The sequence below is a fragment of the Monodon monoceros genome, unplaced genomic scaffold, assembly GCF_005190385.1.
Source record: "Monodon monoceros isolate NGI ecotype Baffin Bay Population unplaced genomic scaffold, NGI_Narwhal_1 Super_Scaffold_3, whole genome shotgun sequence".
In the NCBI taxonomy this organism is placed as follows: Eukaryota; Metazoa; Chordata; class Mammalia; order Artiodactyla; family Monodontidae; genus Monodon; species Monodon monoceros.
This window is the reverse complement of record NW_021703780.1, coordinates 96,056,272-96,074,449: the sequence shown is the minus strand read 5'-3', so window position 1 is coordinate 96,074,449 and position 18,178 is coordinate 96,056,272. Positions and strand designations below refer to the sequence as shown.

At 48.9% G+C, this 18,178-nt stretch overlaps 1 protein-coding gene across 1 annotated transcript in view; it reads left to right on the top strand.

Moving 5' to 3' along the window:
• Positions 1-3,773: 3,773 nt before the first annotated feature.
• ATP2B2 (ATPase plasma membrane Ca2+ transporting 2) overlaps positions 3,774-18,178 on the top strand; it is a 194,675-nt gene continuing 180,270 nt past the window's right edge. The window contains exon 1 of the mRNA XM_029242567.1: positions 3,774-3,980. The gene's annotated coding sequence lies outside the window, so the exon portion shown is untranslated. The remainder of the gene's footprint in view (positions 3,981-18,178) is intronic.

Here is an 18,178-nt window from a genome sequence, read left to right as displayed (position 1 = left end):
TCCGTGGGTCAATGATAAAGTCTAAATGAAAATTTTTTAAATATATTGAACTGAATTGAAATAAAAATACAACATATCAGAATGTGTGTGACATACCTAAAGCAGTGCTGAGACAGAAATTTATAGTACTAAATGCATAATTAGCAAATAAAAAAGCCTCAAATCAATAATCTAAGCTCCATCTTGACAAAATAAAAAAGGAAGAGCGAAATAAACCCAAATCAAGCAGGAGGAAGGAAATAATAAACAGCAGAAATCAGTAAAATTGAGAACAGAAAATGAATAGAGAAGACGCAATGAAACAAAGAGCTGAGTCTTTGAAAATATCAACAACATTGACAAAACTTTAGCAAGACTAACAGGGAGAGAGAAAGAAAGAGAAGGAAAGAGAGAAATTACCAAAATTAGAAATGAAATGTGATCTCACTATAGACCTTGCAAGTACACAATTGGATGGTAAGGGAATACTATGAATAACTCTACGCACATAAATTGGACAACCTAAACGAAATGGACCAGTTCCTCAAAAAATGCAAACTACTACAGTTCACCCATATGAAATAGATAATTTGAATAGCACTATAATTATTGAGGAACTTTAATTTTTAAATACCCTAAAAAGAAATCCCCAGACCAGATAGTTTCACTGGAGAATTTTACCAAATGCTTAAAAAATTAACACCAACTCTACACAATGTTTTCCAGTAAGCAGAAGAGGAAGGAACACTTTCCAATTTATCTTATGAAGCTAGAATGACCCTGATATCAAAACCAGACAAAGACAATACCAAAAAGAAAAACTACAGGCCAACATCCCTCATCAATATAATGTGAAAATCCTTAATGAAACATTAGCAAATAAAATTCAGCAATGTATAAAAGCAATTATGCATCATGACCAAATAGGGTTTATTCCAGGAATGCAAGGTTGGTTCAACATTTAAAAATCAATTAGTATAATTGACCATGTTAATGGTCTAAAGAAAAATCACATGATAAATCCATCAATGCAGGAAAAACATTTGATAAAATTCAGCAACCATTCATGGTATAATGTTCAGAAACATAGGAATAGAGGGGAATTCATTCAATTTGATAAAGAACATCTACAAAAAACTACAGGTAATATTATCTTAATGGTTAAAGACTGAATGGTTTCTCCTAAAATTCGGAATAAGGCAAGATGTTAGCTCTCACCACTTATATTCAAATTGTGCTGGAAGTTCTAGCCAATGCAACAAGACAAGAAAAGGAGTACGGATTGGAAAGGAGGAAATAAACTGTCCGTATTTGCAGCTAACTTCATCATCTACATGAAAAATCCAAAAGAATCTATTAAAGAAAAAAAACCTCCTAGAAGTAATAAGTGATTTCAGGAAGGTCATAGGGTACAAGATAAACATACAAAAATTATTGTATTTCTGTATACTAGCAATGAACATGTGGGCACAATAATTTAAAATGCAGCGCCATTTACAATCACTCAAAAAATGAAATACTTAGGTGTAAATTTAACAGGACATGTACGAGATTTGTATGCTGAAAACTACAAAAAAAAACTGATGAAAAATTTTAAAAATCTAAATAAATGAAGCAACATATATGTTCATGGATTGGAAGACTCACCATAGTAAAGATGTCAGTTCTCTGCAGTTCCTACCAAGATCCCCCAACATTTTTGTAGATGTAGAAAAGATTATTCTAAAATTTATATGGAACAGCAAAGGAGCTAGAATAGCTGAAATGGTCTTGAAAAAGAATAAGTAAGAAGAGTCAGTCTACCTGATTTTAAGATTTATTATATAGAAATCAAGACTTTGTGGTATCAACAGAGAGGTGACACATAGAGCAATGGGATGGAATAAAGGACCCAGAAGTAGACCCACACAAATAAGCCCAAATGACTTTTGACCAAGGTGCAAAAGCAGTTCAATGGAGGAAAGATGATAACCTTTTCAATAACTAGTGCTGAAGCAATAGGACATCCATAAAGAAAAACAAACAAACAAACAAGCAAAAACCTATCTAAGTCTTATGCCTTATACAAAAATTAACTCAAAATGGATCATGGTCTTAACTATAAAATGTAAAATTATAAAACTTTTAGGGGAAAAATGTAAGGGGAAAATCTCCGGGATCTAGGGCTAGGCAAAGAGTTCTTAAGCTTGACCCCAAAGCATGATCCATAAAAGAAAAAAAATGATAAGTTGGATTTCACCAAAGTTAAAAGCTCATGATCCACAAAAACAAACAAACAAAAAAAACCCGTTAAAAAGATGAAGACAAGCTACAAACTGGGAGAAAATATTTGCAAACCACAAAATCTGACAAAGTAGTGGTATCTGATATGTATAAAAAACTCTCCAAACTCAACCATAAAAAGAAATCAAACAATCTAATTAGAAAATGGACAAAAATCATGAAGAGAAATTTCTATGAAGAGAATATACTGATGGCAAATAAGCATATGAAAAGATGTTCAACATCATTAGTCATTAAAGATAGGCAAATTAAAACCACAGTGAGATATAATTACACACCTGTCGGAACAGCTAAAATAAAAAATGACAACACCAAATGCTGGTGAGGATGCAGAAAAACTGGTTCACTCATACATCGTAGGCAGGATGTAAACTGGTACTATAAAACCATTTGGAAGTTTGTTTAAAAAAAAAAAAAACTAAATATACAACTACCATGTGACCCAATAATTGTCCTATTGTGCATTTATCCCAAATAAATGTAAACTTATGTTCACACAAAAACCCTGTACAGAAGGTTATAGTAGCTTTACTAATAATTGCCAAAAATTGGAGATAAGCCAGATGTCCTTTAATAGATGATTAAGCTACCTATGGTCCACCCACATCAGGGAGTGGTACTCACCCATAAAAAGGATTGAACTGTCTATACACAAAACAACCTGATGAATCTCCACTGAATTGTGCTGAGTGAAAAAAGCCCGTCCCAGAAGGTCACACATAGCATGATTCCATTTATAGATATCATTAAAAAAGCAATATTATTGGAGAACAGATTCATGATAGCCAGGAGTTAGGGATGCATGCGGCACGGTGGGGGGAGGTGGTGACTATAATGGGACAGCCCAAGAAAGCTTATGGTGACAAAAAGTTCTGTATCTTGATTGTGATTGTGGCTACATAACACTACACACATGATAAAACTGCACGCACACACACGCACGTACACACAAGTGCATGTAAAAATAGATATTATTATCCTATCCTGCAGATGGGGAAACAGAGGCTTGGAAAGGTCCAGCCACGAGCCCCAGAGCCTCTGTCTCTCCAGAGCACATGCCCATGACCACTCTGCCTCACTCCCTCTGCCCTTGCAGGCCACACCAGACAGCAGACAGAGGACAGGGAGACCCCACCTTGACACCCTGCTGGCAGTAGACTAGCTCCCCTGAGATGGGGCCTGGGAGGGATGAAGCCCACCCAGGCAGGTCTTTTTTCTTTCTTTTTTTTTTTTGGCGGTACGCGGGCCTCTCACTGTTGTGGCCTCTCCCGTTGCGGAGCACAGGCTCCGGACGTGCAGGCTCAGCGGCCATGGCTCACGGGCCCAGCCGCTCCGTGGCATGTGGGATCTTCCCGGACCAGGGCACGAACCCGTGTCCCCTGCATCGGCAGGCGGACTCTCAACCACTGCGCCACCAGGGAAGCCCCCCAGGCAGGTCTTGATGGAGAAGGCAGGGGCAGCGTTCCCCTGCTTCTCTTCCATCTCCACCCCACCTGACCGTGGCACTAGCCCAGTGCCAGCACACAGGGGACGCTCCACACCGCTGTTCCCTTCCTACTCCTTGCTGACTTGAGTCCCCATTGGGTCACCCGCCCCTAACCAATGCCATCTCCCCTTTTCCAGAGCTGAACTTCGTCACCCAGTCCCCAGAGCTGGCAAGACATGGGCCCTATTTTCCAAACCCTGACGCCTTTCATTTAACCAGAAGACGTGGAGGGGTGAGTTGGAGACTGGGGTTTTGCTGGAGCTGGAGATGGGGAAGATCTGGAAAGAGAGCACCCTTGCAGGGAGTGCTGATGGAGGGTCTGATAAGCAGGAAAACAGTGTTTGACAGCAGCTGCCTTCCTTCTGCCATTCTAGCAGGGACACTTGAATTATTTATGCACCATTGTGCAGGTGTGGGGAAATCCCCCCACGTGTCTTTGCGTTTGAATAGGGAGAACGGCTAGGAAGCGTAGAAGGAAGGCAGCATCACTGCACACAGTGAACTGAGTCTCAGGTCCCTCGTCAGTAAAATGGGGCGGCAGCAGCATCTCCCTCTTGTCAAGGTCAAGCAAAGATAATCCATGTAAAATGCTTAGAAGAGTAACTGGAACATAGTAGGTGCTCAAAAAATGCTAGTTGCCTAGTGCATGTTAGTTAAATGGGGCAGCCCTCTCTGGGGTCAAAATGCCGCTTAGCCTTCCAGAGCCAGCCCATATTGCAGCTCTGTGAGATTTCTCTGGCTCCTAGCTGGGATTAACCACATCTTCCTCTGTTCTCCCAAAGCCCTTTCTTTGGGCCTCTGTTATTGCCTTGCTCGATCTGCCCTGTGTTATATACCTAAGAACCTCAAAGTCCATGCCTGCTCCCCTAGACCCACCCCTGTCAGGGAACAGAGGTCACACTGCTCATCTTTGAGCATCAGCAGCAACTTACCTTCCGAAAGAACAGCCTCTGAGCTAGAGCTCAGAGTCAGGATCTCATCTGACCTTCCCAGAAGGTGTCGTCAGCCCTTTCACAGGTGAGAACACTGAGACCCAGAGAGAGGTAACTTTCAGCCAGGAGCTGGGAGAGCCAGGGTGCAATTCAAAGATTCTGAGCTCACTTTCTATTACCCTACCCTGCTGGCATCAAGGAAGATGAGTGACTCCAGACCCAAATAGGGGAGGAAGCAGACAGGCAGACCAGCTGCGTGCCTCTCTCCTCAGCCCTCAGAGATCACCCAGATCTCTTACCATGCCGAAGTTTTGTTTCTTGCCCAAGCACTTTGGGACTAACCAGGTTGTTTCCAAACACGTTACATAATTGTGCACATATTTATTTAATGCCATCTCTTGAATATTAAACAATCGGTAATTCGGAACAGAAACACGGGCGTCTAAACCCAGCAGCTTTTGACAGGTGTGGGTGGGGAAGGAGGTTGAGGAGAGCCATCTATGAGCCATTACGGGATAAAGAGGTGACACCGCTCTCCTCCTCCCAAGATGGGTTGAAAGGCTTCCCAGGTTTATGGTTGGCAAGAACATAGTGGAATTTTCACCACTGGGGTTCCACCTCTTTTATTATATAACAACAAAGATGCATTAGCTCTTCCCTAAAGGATGCTTGGAGCCGGGGCTTGGCCACCTGTTTATCTGTTTATGAGTGTTTACTGAGCATCCTCTATGTGCAGTCTCTGTTACACTCTGATTCACCCTTGGGGTGCCTTCGAGTATGAAACACGTGAGACTTGGTCCTCATACAGGTGACCAAATAAATATAGAAGATGGCTTCTGGGCGTGGTAAGCACTGTGAAGAAAACAAAACAGGGCTGCAGGGTGGGGACCGGCGGGCAGTCCCTGAGGAGGGGACTTCTGACCAGAGGTCGCGATGGGAGAAGCAGCCAGCCATGCAGAGGTCAGGGTGGTGGGGAGAGCATTCCAGGCAGATGGGGACGGGGGCAAGGAGCAAGTGGGCCTGGTGGGGTTGAGGAAGAGCGAGAAAGGCAGTGGGCTGGGGAGGGGTGAGTGAGGGCCCCACGTAGGCTACGCAGGCAGAGGGATACCCCTCTGCCAGAATTGTTGGGGCCAGACCGAGAGGGCCCCCATGAGGAATTGGAATTGCAGTCTGTGTGCAGCGGCAAAGCTGTTGGAGGGCTCTAGCAATCTGATGAATGTTAGGAAGACATCCTTCTGCAGCTGGGAGAGGACTGGGGGGTGGCAGGCATGCAGGGAAGAGCTGGGTCGAGGTTCTAGGGCTGGAGTGCTGGGGATGGGCAGGGAGACTCCAGGGAAGGCACAGGAGGGGCTGGCCGGGCCCCAAATGCTAAAGGATCTGTCCAAGGTGTTTCTCCCAGGGCAGCTGTGGAGGGCCTGGCCTGAGCCGGCAGGAATCACAGTAACTCTGATATTGATGATAATAATAGTACCTAGGATTTACTAAGCACTTGCTGGCTGTGAGCCAGACATTGGGCCGAGCCCCTCATCCTCACCAGCAGCCTGTGATGTATGTACGTTCATTATCTCCATTTCACAGAAGAGGGAGGGGACCGAGGCGCACAGTGGTGAAGTGAAATGCCCAGGGTTGCTCAGCGAGTTAGTAGCAAAAGTGGGATTTGAACCTCGTCCATCTGACTCCGCACGTGTGGCCCTCAGTCCATGCTGGCTGAATGAACTGATAACAATAACAGCAATAGCAATAATGAGAGCAGTCACTTAACTATGGTGCTGGCTATGTGCCCGGCCCTACTCTAAGTGCTTTAAAAAAACACTAATCGTTTAGCCTTCACAACAGCCCATGAGGCAGGCACAACCATTATCCCCATTTTACAGAAGGAGAAACTGAAGCATAGAGCTTACCCTAGCCAGGATTTGAAACCGGGAGTTCTGGCTCCAGAGTCCAGGCTTTTAGCAAAATGCAGTGTAAGTTGGGGGAGGTGGACCACCTACGATCTGACTTGGCGCCATGTGCATTTCCAAGTCTGGGGCCAGGCCTGGGCTGGGCCCACGCCCCAGGCCTGCGGGTGGGGCAGGCCCTCCGGGAGCCTGTGGGAGACCACGAAGGGCTGAACTGTCCCCCACAGAGCCTGCTGGCTCCTCAGTGGCCAAAGCAGAGGGCCTCCCAGAGCCTGGCCCTCCTATAGCTGCCAAGATGAGCCAGTGCAGCCTGAGCAGAGAAAGTCCTTGACAACAGAATGGAGAAATCCCACCACTCTCTTTGCCGACAGGAGCGTAGAGAGAAGTGAACCGAGAGGGGTTCATCAAGCCAGAGAACGTCCATGGGAAATGTTTACTCCAAGTCTGTTCAGGAGCAACCCCCAAAACAGTCCCAGTGGAACCTCTTTTAAGTAAAAACTACAGGCATCCTTCCCTATAAATAAATCCAACGGGCAGAGTTTCCACATCAGAGCAACATATTAGGCCGTCGTAACTAAGGCCAGTTTACAAGTAAGTCAGCCGTCCTTCAGAGGTGGACGGTAATTCCCATCTGAGGGGCAGTGCTGGGGCTGGGGAACAATGCATGCGAAAGTGCTGTGTGAAAGGTGGAAACTTACACACATAAGGGCTTTTAAAGTATTCGCGGATTCGTAAACATCTCATCCTTTCCTTGCATCCTGTTCTCCTCGATGAGAGAACAGAGAAAAACATGGGCCCATGCCCTGGCCAGTCTGTGCAAGAGTCTGCAATACCAGGGATGGAGCAGAGAGGCTGGGGCAACGCACCCCAAGCCCCGGAAACTCCTCAAAACAGGTTCTGTATTGGGGAGGTGGGCGCGGCAGACAACCAAGCTCCACGGCTCTCCTGCCGGTTTTAGGTCCTGACCGTGCAATCCTTGGCAAGGCGTTTAAATTTCTGCCACTGCAGTTTTATGTCTTTAAAATGGGAGTAAGAAGCCCTCCCTCTTGAGACTGTTGGAAGGATTAAGCGGGAGAGGACATCTCAGGGCATGGAGTGTCACCTGCTGCTCAGTGGGTCTCTGCCCCCGGTGGCCCCAGTGGGAACGGTTGCCTCAGGTGTGAGGACCCCAGACCCCTTCCCACTGGAAGCACATCAGTTTCTCTGAACCGTACAAACACTGGGAACACTTTGCCACCTGTGTTAGTTTGCTGGGGCTCTTGTGACAAAGCACCACAAGCTGGGTGGCTTAAATTAGCAGACGTTTAGTGTCTCACAGATCTGGAGACTGGAAGTCTGGCATCACGGGGTTGATTCCTTTTGAGGGCCGTGAGGGAGACTCTGTTCCCGGCCTCCCCTGCAGCTTCTAGTGGTTGGAAGGTTCATGATCCTTGGTGATCCTTGGCTTGTGGATGCATTACCCCATCCCCACCTTCACATCATGTTCCCTCTCTGCTTGTCTATGTCTGTGTCCAAATTTCCCCTTTATAAGGACAGCAGTCCTGTAGGGGCAGAGTTCACCCTAATAACCCTCTCTTAACTTGCTTACCTCTGAAAAGACCCTATTTCCAAATGAGGTCATATTCACAGGTACTGGGAGTTAGGACTTCAACATCCCTTTTGGGGGACACACAACACCCTCCTAATTGTTTGAAGCTGATTCTGAATGGGCTCCAGGTTCATTCACGACATTTCTGAAATAGGCTCAAAGAATATTTTACATCATTTTCTAAGAGAACAGTGTCCTCAAAATCACTGACTCCTTAGCTTCCAGTAGATCCCTCATGAACACTTGGCCTTAACAAACCCCATTCTGGCTCTCTCAGCCATTATCTTATATGAAGAGCAAGTGGGTTTGAACCCAAGCCCTTGGTCAGCCCTGACTGTGAACTGGACTCCAGGAACATAGGAAGCCACGGTCCCAGCTGTTGATGCGGTCACAGGGGAAGGCCATAGGACACGTAGGAGTGCACCTGGCTGCTGTTGGGCAGGTGGGTTCTGGGGCCACCAGCGTCCTTCCCAGCAATGATCTTCGAGAGGTGAGGGGAAGAGGCTTCCTTCCCGGGAAGGAAGCCTTTGTCTCCTTGCAGGTGGATTTGAGTGCTCCCAGGACCACAAGAGAACCCTCACCTGCTCTTTCCGTGGTCAGATAACTATTCAGTCAGTCAACTGTCCTTCTGGGATGAGACCCACTCCTGGGCCTCTGTGTACACAGGAAGTGCAGGGGAACCCCGAGCCCATCATCCCCATGGCACCCCCAGCCCGGGTCCCTGGAGAGTGAGGGGTCAGTAGTAGACCCCACCTTCTTGCCTGATCTCCATTCTTAAAATAAGCTCCCGCACCTTGAATATTGGAGGTGCCCACTTCACTTGAACTGAGAGCCAGGAATCCGTTTCCAAACGCGCTGTGACCGGGTAGGAGTGCCCTGGACTCGGCACAAGCAGGCCTGGGTGCTGGGCCGAGTCCCAACGCTGCCAGTCTGAGCTCTCTGATCCCAGGTGAATCTTGCACTTTTCCAGTCTCAGTTTCCCATGTACAAAGTGGAGATGGTTCCTACCTCACAAGTGAGGGGCATCTTTAAAGGGCTCGTGCAGTGCTGGGCGTCCAGTCGGCATGCTCCCTCTTCTCTCTCTGGGCTTCAGTTTCCTCCCCTGCAAGCAAGGCTGTTGGACCAAATGGGCTCTGGCAAGCTCCATGTGGCTCTTGGGGTGTCCTCCAGGGAGTCCAGCGTCTGGCCGGGCAGAAGAAACCTCCCAGCCCATAGGCCTGCTCTGCCCGGAGCTCGCTGAGTGAGCTGGGGCAACTGCTCCCCACTGCTCGCAGGCCTGCTGGCTCAGGGTGACCGTGGCGAGGTTCCTGGAGACTCTGACCTCATGCAGCCATCCAGAGGTCTGAGTCTGTGCCTCACCAGGTGCCCTAAATTCTCACACCCCATTCTTTTCTTGGCCATCTCAAAGGCTCTGAGAATGCCAATCAGATGCTCCCTACCCATCTCCAGGTACCCAGGCCACCTCCGGCATGCTGGAGGCAAAAGCATCTTCATGGGGACACCGCCCAGTGCCTCGCACATGCCATGTCCTGTGCTCGGCACCCGACAAGTACTTGTGCAGCTGAATGTATTACGGGATCCGCTCACCCAGGTTGAAGTCCAGGGGGCAGAATGTTTTACCCCTTCTGGGGGAGGGAGGTAAATGTCCCAGGGACATTTCTATTCTCAGAGTGGAGCCGCAGTAGAAGAAGATGCATAACAGAAGCCACTAGTGCACTCATGGTGGGCTTGTGGGCAGGAAGGCTAGGGATGGGCTGCATTCAAGTCAGCCTTTCTCTGCAACTCTTGTTGTGGAGTGAGGTCTGACCCTGAGCCTTGAGATGGTACTGCTGGTGCCTTTTCACTGTCTCTGGGGGAATTCTGCTCACCGCACTGCACCAAGGTGAGAATAAAACAAGAAAATATATAGGAAGTAGAGTGGGCACGTGGCGTGGTAGAGAGAGCATGGACATTGGGTTCATACCTGGCCCTGCTGGGTGACCTTGAGCAAGTGACCTCCCCTCTCTGGGCCTTAGCTGGCTGATCTAGAAACAGGTCACAGTGTTGTCATGAGGACCAAAGGCGCTCCTGTAGGCCACGTGCCCACCCCAGCCTCTCCCCCCCCACGCCCCCAACCCCACCAGCTGATTGCATGGCAGGCCTTGCCCCCCTTTGCTGGGCTCCTGGCATCATGCAGACAGGCCAGATGCCCAACCTCAGATGCCAAGAGTAGGATCCCCTGGGCCCGGCCTGGGAGGGGTCCTGCCCTCCGGGTCTTTCCTTTCACTTGGTCTGTCTTCGCTGGGTGCTGGCAGCTGCAGTAGCAGAAGCACTGTGCTCAGGCTTGGAAAGACCAGACAGTGTCAGTCACTCAGTGTGGGGCCCTTTCCTCTCTGTGCCTCAATTTGCCTGTCTATAGACTGGGCGCAGCACCCCCTGCCTCAGGGGCTGGCATGGGGGTACTGAGGCAACCAATATGCAAGGGCCTGATAGGTAATTGCTCAAACTATTTGCTGCGCCAGAGTCCGGTGGGGTCAAAGGCCACTGGGGCCCCAGGCATTCCTGAGCTCCCTCAGGCCTCACTCTCAGCCTTGGCCTGCCTGGGGTCGAGGGTGCCCCCTCCCCAGGGTCAGCAGGAGAACTAAGAAGGGACCTGCCTTCCCTTCAGTAGGGAAGAACAATAAAAACTTGTAGCATCTTATTGTTAGAAGGAACCAAAGAACTCCTCAACAACCCCACCCAATGACTGGTAGCTTTTTAATTTCTTGCTGGTTACCTCCAGGGACAGGGACCTCACTACCTGTTGCGTGACCCAGAGCAGAGACGGCACCCAGTTCACACACCTTGTGCGAGGCGTCTTATGCATATATAAACCCAGTGCTCCTTACTCAGGGCATTATGACTTAGTTTACACACAGTTTTAACCACATGAGTTATCTGATTTCTTTAGCTTAATTGAAGACCCTGCTCGGGTTTCACCTCCCCTGAAACATCCCCAACAGGACTTCCATCCCCGTGAAAATTAACCACTCACCCTCTGTCCCTGCAGCTCTTCAGATATGTCTCTGTTGTAGAATGTATCCTATTGTGTTTTACTTGGCTGTTCAGTTACATCTCTCTCACTAGATCCTAACTCCCTAGAAGGAGTGGGGCAGTGGAAAGAGCTTGCTTGGACCATAACTCAAATGAGTCTGACCTTCATGCCCTATTCCCTCCTGGCTATGTGACCCAGAGGAAATGATCTAACCTCTCTGAGCACATGGATCAACGTCAGAGTCTTCATGAGCCTCTCGCCCTCCTTGAGCAGAGTCCAAGTCTTCCTACCCCTGTCTCCCTAGTCCCTGACCCACAGTAGGTGCTGAGCACTTGTTGAGGAGAGGAAGTGCAAGGAGGCCATGGGTACAAGTTATGAGGTGGCAGGGGAGGGAGTTTTTCTGCTGGAAGAGCATGCAGTGCTGAAGCCAAGAGACAAAACAGTCAGGAAAATAAGATGTGCAGGCCAGACACGTGCAGCAGTCTGGGGCTACTTATGGAAGGGGCAGCAGAGGGAAACACATCACCACCCAGGAGCCACCCCAGGCAAACTGACAGCACTGTGGTCCCTGAACCAACTTTGTTCAACAGGAGAGTGTTCATCTAGTACCTGTGTGACTTAAACTGTCTTTTAAAAAGCAAAAGGCTGAGAAGCGAAGGAAACCGCGAGGGTGACTAAATAATATGTTTGCGACATAGATGTTCTACTGTTTGTCAAATAGGAGCCGGTGTGATCAGCAAAATATCAATTCATGTAAAAGTGAAAAACAGTCAAGGGCGGGTTCCTTACACCTGAAAGGTTTAAAATAAAACAAACGTCAGCGCGCAAAGGGGAAGATTACAGGAGCTGGGAAGTCCCTCGTGTGGAACTGCTCTTCTCCAGAGATGCTGGAGAAAGTCTGGCTCTCCGTTCGACAGGAAACAGGCGTGTTTTCTTCCTGTTCTCTGTCAGTGGACAGAAGGGAATTGGGCACGCTCTAAGGGAACAAGCAAGGAGTGTTATGGGGCCACGAGACAGGATGAGTGGGGGACTGTGTCACCTTTTTTCCCTTTAGTCTAGAGAGGCTTCCAGGAGGAGGCGAGATCCAGGCTGTTTGGTCCAGGCCCTCCCCACTGCCCCTGGCCTGGCCTCTCCCCAGTGCTCACACACACATGGCTACTTCATTGGAAGCCTCTATGCTCGGGTCTGGCCAGATGCACATGTGGTGGCTGCCCTTTCCCGACGTTCCCAGGGCCACTCTATACCAGTGACTTGTACAGGGAGTCCTCAGAACAAAAGAACTTCCAGGTAACCAGGATTGGAGCCAGGGCACCGCTGATAGGATCAGAAGCCTCAAGTGAACGGTAGCCCAGGAGGAAGCCAGGGCCACAGAGAAGTGCCCACCACCCACACTGCTTTTGGCAGTGGCACTGTTTTGCCGAGCATAGGCGCTGTGGAGGCCGGTCATGCTCCCCCGCCCCTCCCCACCCTGGCCTCCCCCTCGCTGGTCCCAAGACCAGAGAGAGAGGCAGCCCTGCTGGCAGCTGGACCAGGCGCCGTGGCCACCTCACAGGGTATAGCCACAGGCTGCAGACTTCTGTGGTTGCTGTCGGTGCTGAAGCCAAGAGGTCAGAGTGGGGGTTTGTGTCCGTGGCCTGGGATGCAGCGGGGACACCGGGGGATTCGCCACCATCTATCTCCAGCCCAGGTATGGGTGAGTCGTTCACCGGCACAGCCCACAGCCCTGCACTGGTTGGGCCCCGCAGGGGCCTGGGACTCCAGCGCAGGGCGGGCACTGAGATGGAAGCAACTTAGTGCAAGGGGAGGGGCCGCAAGCCTGTGAATGCTGGGCCGGGAGGGAGGCTGGAGGGCAGGCACGCCCTTTGGAAGTTTATGAGGAGCCCCACGGGGTCAGTCTCTGGCTCTCACTCAGCTCTCTGGGCACCCTTCCTGCGGAGGGCTGCTAACGTGAGCGAGAGAGTGAGATAGCCCAGGTTCAAATCCAGACCCCTGTGTGACTTTGCACATTTACCTCTGCTCTCTGTGCCTCAGTTTCCCACCCTGTAAAATGGGAGTGGTGATAGTGGGACCTATTTCTTAAGGCTGTTACGAAGATCAGTTAAGATGGTAGATGCAGCCGCATAGCTCTGAGCATCTCCACTGCCCCCTGCTACTCCCTGAACAAGGGACCCACCTTCAGAGGGTACCTGACCAGCGCTGGAAGGAAAATTAGGAGCCTCCTTAGGGTACCTGCCTGTTTCACAGGTGCAGCTGCAAAGGAGATGATCTCGGTTATAGCCTCAGACTTCAAATCAGACAGACCGGGATTTGAACCCTGTGTCTGCAAACTTTTCAGCTGGAAGCCTCAGACAAGTTCTTGACCCTCTGACCCCCATTTTTTCATATGTGAAATGGAGATAATTATAGGATCTACTCCATGGGATACTTGCGAGGATGAAATCATGCCTCACACATAAAAGTTTATCCTGTGCTTCATACTTAAATTGGGAGCCACTATCACCACCACCATCATCACTATTGTCACTATTATTATTGTCGTCATTGTTGTTGAAGATGATGTTTTGAGGAAAGGGAGACTCGGAGAGGGAGAGGGACCTGCCAGCAGTCACACAGCAAGTCAGAGGGCAAGACAGGGTCCAGCCCTGACCTCCTAACCCCCAGTCCCTGTTCTTTTTGCTTCCCTCACCATCTCATTGAACCTCATTGGTCTTCGCCGCCCCTCAGCACATCCTGCCTAGAGCTTGGTTTCCGCTTGCAAGAGGTCACCCTAAAGCATATAAGACCTATCTCTTACTGACCTCATTGCTTCTGGGCACAGTTTGGGGGCACCACACAAGGGAAGCTGGCATCCCCCAAGATGCTGGGCCAGCAGAGAGCTGGGGGAGGCTATCTTCTCCCCATGATTTCCTCAGTGCCCCTCCAAAAGCCCACAGCTTCCCGCTGTGCCCAGGGATCCTTGGCCAGGGAGACCCCTGAGGGGGGCAGGATACAGCTTTTGAGGGCAGAACTCCTTGTTTTCCAAGAGGCTCCTTAGGAAGGGAAGGATTGGGACCTCAACTTCCACCAAGGTTTCCTTGGATGTTGAGGACAGATCTGGGGTCACCCTCAGGGGTCTCCTGGTTCCTTAGCTGATCTGGGGCACCTCTGAAGGCTTGCCTCTGTCTCTCCACCTTCTAGCCATCTGAGCTTGGGCCTTCCCTGGCAGGGAGGGACGGAGACACAAGAGGAGGCTGAGGAGGGAGAGGAGAGAGAGGATGGAGTTTGCTTTAAGGAGAAAGAAGAGTTATGTACTTGTTTTAATAATATAAATATTACATGAGCAATGATAATTATTATGATTCCCATTTATTGAACACTTACTATGCACCAGGCACTGTGCTGAGAACTTTATATATGTTATTTCAATTAATCTTGACCATAGCCTAATCAGGTAGAAAATATCATGATACCCATTTTACAGATGAGTAAACTAGAAGAGACTTATTTATATACCATGTGGTAACTACAGACGCCAAGCAGATGAAATAAAGAAGGATAGATTCTGAGTGAGATAATAGGGAGTGCTGGGGACTGTGGCAAATTGGAGAGAGTCATTCAGTTGTTTCTTTGTTGAGGCATGATACACATCCATTAAAGCAAGTAAACAGCACTGATCTCAAATGATTTTTACACATATTTACACCACCCAGATCAAAATACATATAGAATATTTCTAGTACCCCAAACATTCCTTCTGAGGCATACAAACTTAATTTTTTAAAAAGTTCTGCAAAACTGTCACAGCCAAGAGGCACCTAAGGAAGCATGATGACTAAATATAATCTGGTATCCTGGATGGGATCCTGGAAGAGAAAAAGGATTTTAGGTAAAAACTAAAGACATGTGACTCAAGTATGGACTTTAGTTAATATTAACATATCAGTATTGATTCATTAATTGTGAAAAATGCACCATAGTAATGTAAGCTGTTAATAATAAAGGGAACTGGATGTGTGGTAGGTGGGAACTCTCTGTACTATTCTTAGCAAATTTTTTGTAAATCTGAAACTGTTCTAAAACAAAAAGTCTATTTAAAAAAAAAAAAAAAGCACTCTTCAGATATTTAAGCAAAATGTATCCGTGGGCAGGGTCTGGCCTTTGAGCTGCCAGTTTCTGACCTCCAGTGGGCTAATGCCCTTATTTTACAGATGAGGAAATTGAGTCCCCCAAAGGGGAAGGCACTCGTCAGGGCCCCAGAGTAGGTCAGTGGCAGAGCCAGGACTGAAAGGCTGGTCAGTGCTCAGCTGTAAAGGTTGGGGTTTGGGGCGTGGGTTCAGGGCTGCCAGGGTCTCCCTGAATCCTGAGTGCCTTGCTGAGGACTTGCCCTACAGGAAGCTGCCAGGTGCCACTGGCTTCCCTCTACTGCTTCCCCCTGAGCTCTCCAGGGCTGTCAGTTGGCAACCAGTTCTCCCACTGGCCTCGGCCCCAAAGGGAGTGGTCATGGGCAGTTCCTGTGGGTGTCGCCTTCCCACTCCCCCCTCCCCAGCCTCGGTACACCTGATACATGTCCCCATGGCCAGCACGGGGTCTGAGTTGAGTGTTGGATGGATGGGGAGTGAAGAAATGAAGGGGGGAAGAAATGAATGGAAAGCGTGGATGGTTGGGAGAGAGTGGGGGGAATATAGGGTGCCAGGAGTGCAGACTCCACAGCCAGAAGGCCTGGGCCTGCCACCTCCAGCCACAGCACCTTGGACAAGTCAGCCTCTCTGTGCCTCAAATTCCTCATCTGTAAGTGGAGATAATGGTAGCTCCTGTGCCTTACAGGAGTGTGGAGAGGATTAAAGGAGTTGATTGACACGAGGGAGGGAAGTTATAGGCCAGGAGGGAAGGAGAAATGGGGGAGGGGTGATGATTTCGTTTTCACATTGGGACATGGAAACCTGGAGGAAGCCACAGGACTGGCCACTGACCCAGAAAAGGGGTTGGGTAGCTTCACACAGTGGTTAGAGCACAGATTCGGGAGCCAGGCTGCCAGGAATCAAATTCCAAGGCCACCACTTACTAGCCACGTGGCCTTGGGCAAGTGAGTTAACCTCTGTGTGCGCCAGTGTCTTCTCTGTAAAATAGATGTGATAACAACAACACTCGCTTCACGAGGTTGTTATGAGAATTAAGTGGTTGTTTGGTATGTGTGTAGCCCGTGGGACTATACCTGGTATGTTTAAAACAACCTCTGGCATATAACAAGTATTTGTTAAATACCTGGGAGAGGTTTGGTACCAGAAACCCACTCCTCTCTCTGGAAGGCACTGACTCTTGCCAGAGATCGAGGTCCAGGCATTATAAATTCTCTTACCTCCTGAACCCAGGCAGGAAACTGCCCTTCACGAAGCCAGATGGGGTGAGGGCCGAACTGCTGACCAGTTGCCCATCTGTATGGCCTCACCCACTCCAGCCAACCCCGGGGTGAGCAGCATTTCTCATATTTTAAGAGAAGCCAGAAGTCTGGATTCTGCACAATTCCCCAATTTTTAAACATTGGCTCTTAGTTCAACTTTATTTTAAGCTCTGAGCAAAACAAACAAATTTATTTTAAGCTGGCTGCTCTCCCAAACAGTTGATTTGCAGCTTCCACCCCAGTCTAGCCCTGCCAGTTTGCTTTCTTTTATTATTTTTTTCCTGCATTTTAGAGAAAAGGAAACTGAGGCACAGAGAAATGCTTGGACCTGTGTGTCTGACTTTTTATTGGAGGCAAGAAGCAATCTCCTAGTTTCCCTCTCCCGGCTGCAAGCGACACGGGGTCCCCGGGGAATCCACCAGGCTTTGCAGCAGGTGAGGGAGGGGGACTTGAGGGGGAATTTTCCCCTCCACCTGGGTTCTTCCAGTAGCATATTTGAAATATGATGTTCGCTGACCAGGTGCCATCTGCGCCATGCGTCAGGGGTGCAGCTGATATGAAGCATAGTTTCCCCACTTCCAAAGCCTTAGCAAAGATTAGGGATGCTGGGACCCCCAGCTTCACTTCCAGCACTGGCCCAGCAGATGAGAGGCCACGATTCCAAGGGGTTCCTGACCCTCAGTCTGTGGGAAAGAGCTAGCAATAAACTCTATGTAAAGGAAGTTGCCTAAGTGAGAACTAAAGGGGTTGAGGAATGAGGGGAGGCATGTTCTGGAGGGATTTTTTTTTTTTTTTTTTTTTTTTTTTGCAAGAGGGTTAATTTACAGACCTGTCCTACTCTGAACGTGAGTTGTTTTTTCTTTTCTGTTGAAAAACTGCTCTTTGGTTCCCATTTACTTAACCTGTCTGTGCCTCCGTTTCCTCATCTGTAAAATGGGGATAAACATTGTACTAACCTCCTGCAGCTTACGATGAGGATGCAATAAGACAGCATGTGCCAAGGGTTAAGCAATAAAAACCAGTGTGGTTGTCATCGTCGGCTGCAGCCCGCCTCCCTGTCTGCACAGGTGGTGACTTGAGGAGCTGGGGCTCTTGGCCTTTCTTCACCCTGACTCTCTACGTGTTTGTGATCTTAGCTTTGTCTGGAGACCTACCAGCTGTGGAGTGCCTCTCATAGGTCAGCTTCTATGCTAGACCCTCCCACCCATTTTCTCTTCCTTAACCCTCAGAGCAACACTGGGAAGCCAACACCATCATCAGCTTTGCAGATGAAGAACCTGAGGCTCTCAGAGGAAACATGACTTATCCAAGGTCACACCCACAGGGGGACCTGACCTTGAGCACACCCTGTTACCTTTCTGAGCCTCTAGCTTCCTCATCTGTAAAAGGAGGTTCAGGACACCCACCCCAGGGCTGCTCTGAGGACCTAGGAGGTAATGACTTGGAAAGTGCGCTGTCAGCTGTGAATCCCAGCCAAATGGGCAGCATTGATGTGAGTCCTGCAGAGGCCTGATTCCTTTCGGGGTTCAGTGCGCTTTGGCAGCAAGAGCTACAGAGGAAAGTTATTTCAAGTGTCTTTTTCTTGGGTGGGTTCCAAAATGCATCTCCTCTCTCCATCTAAC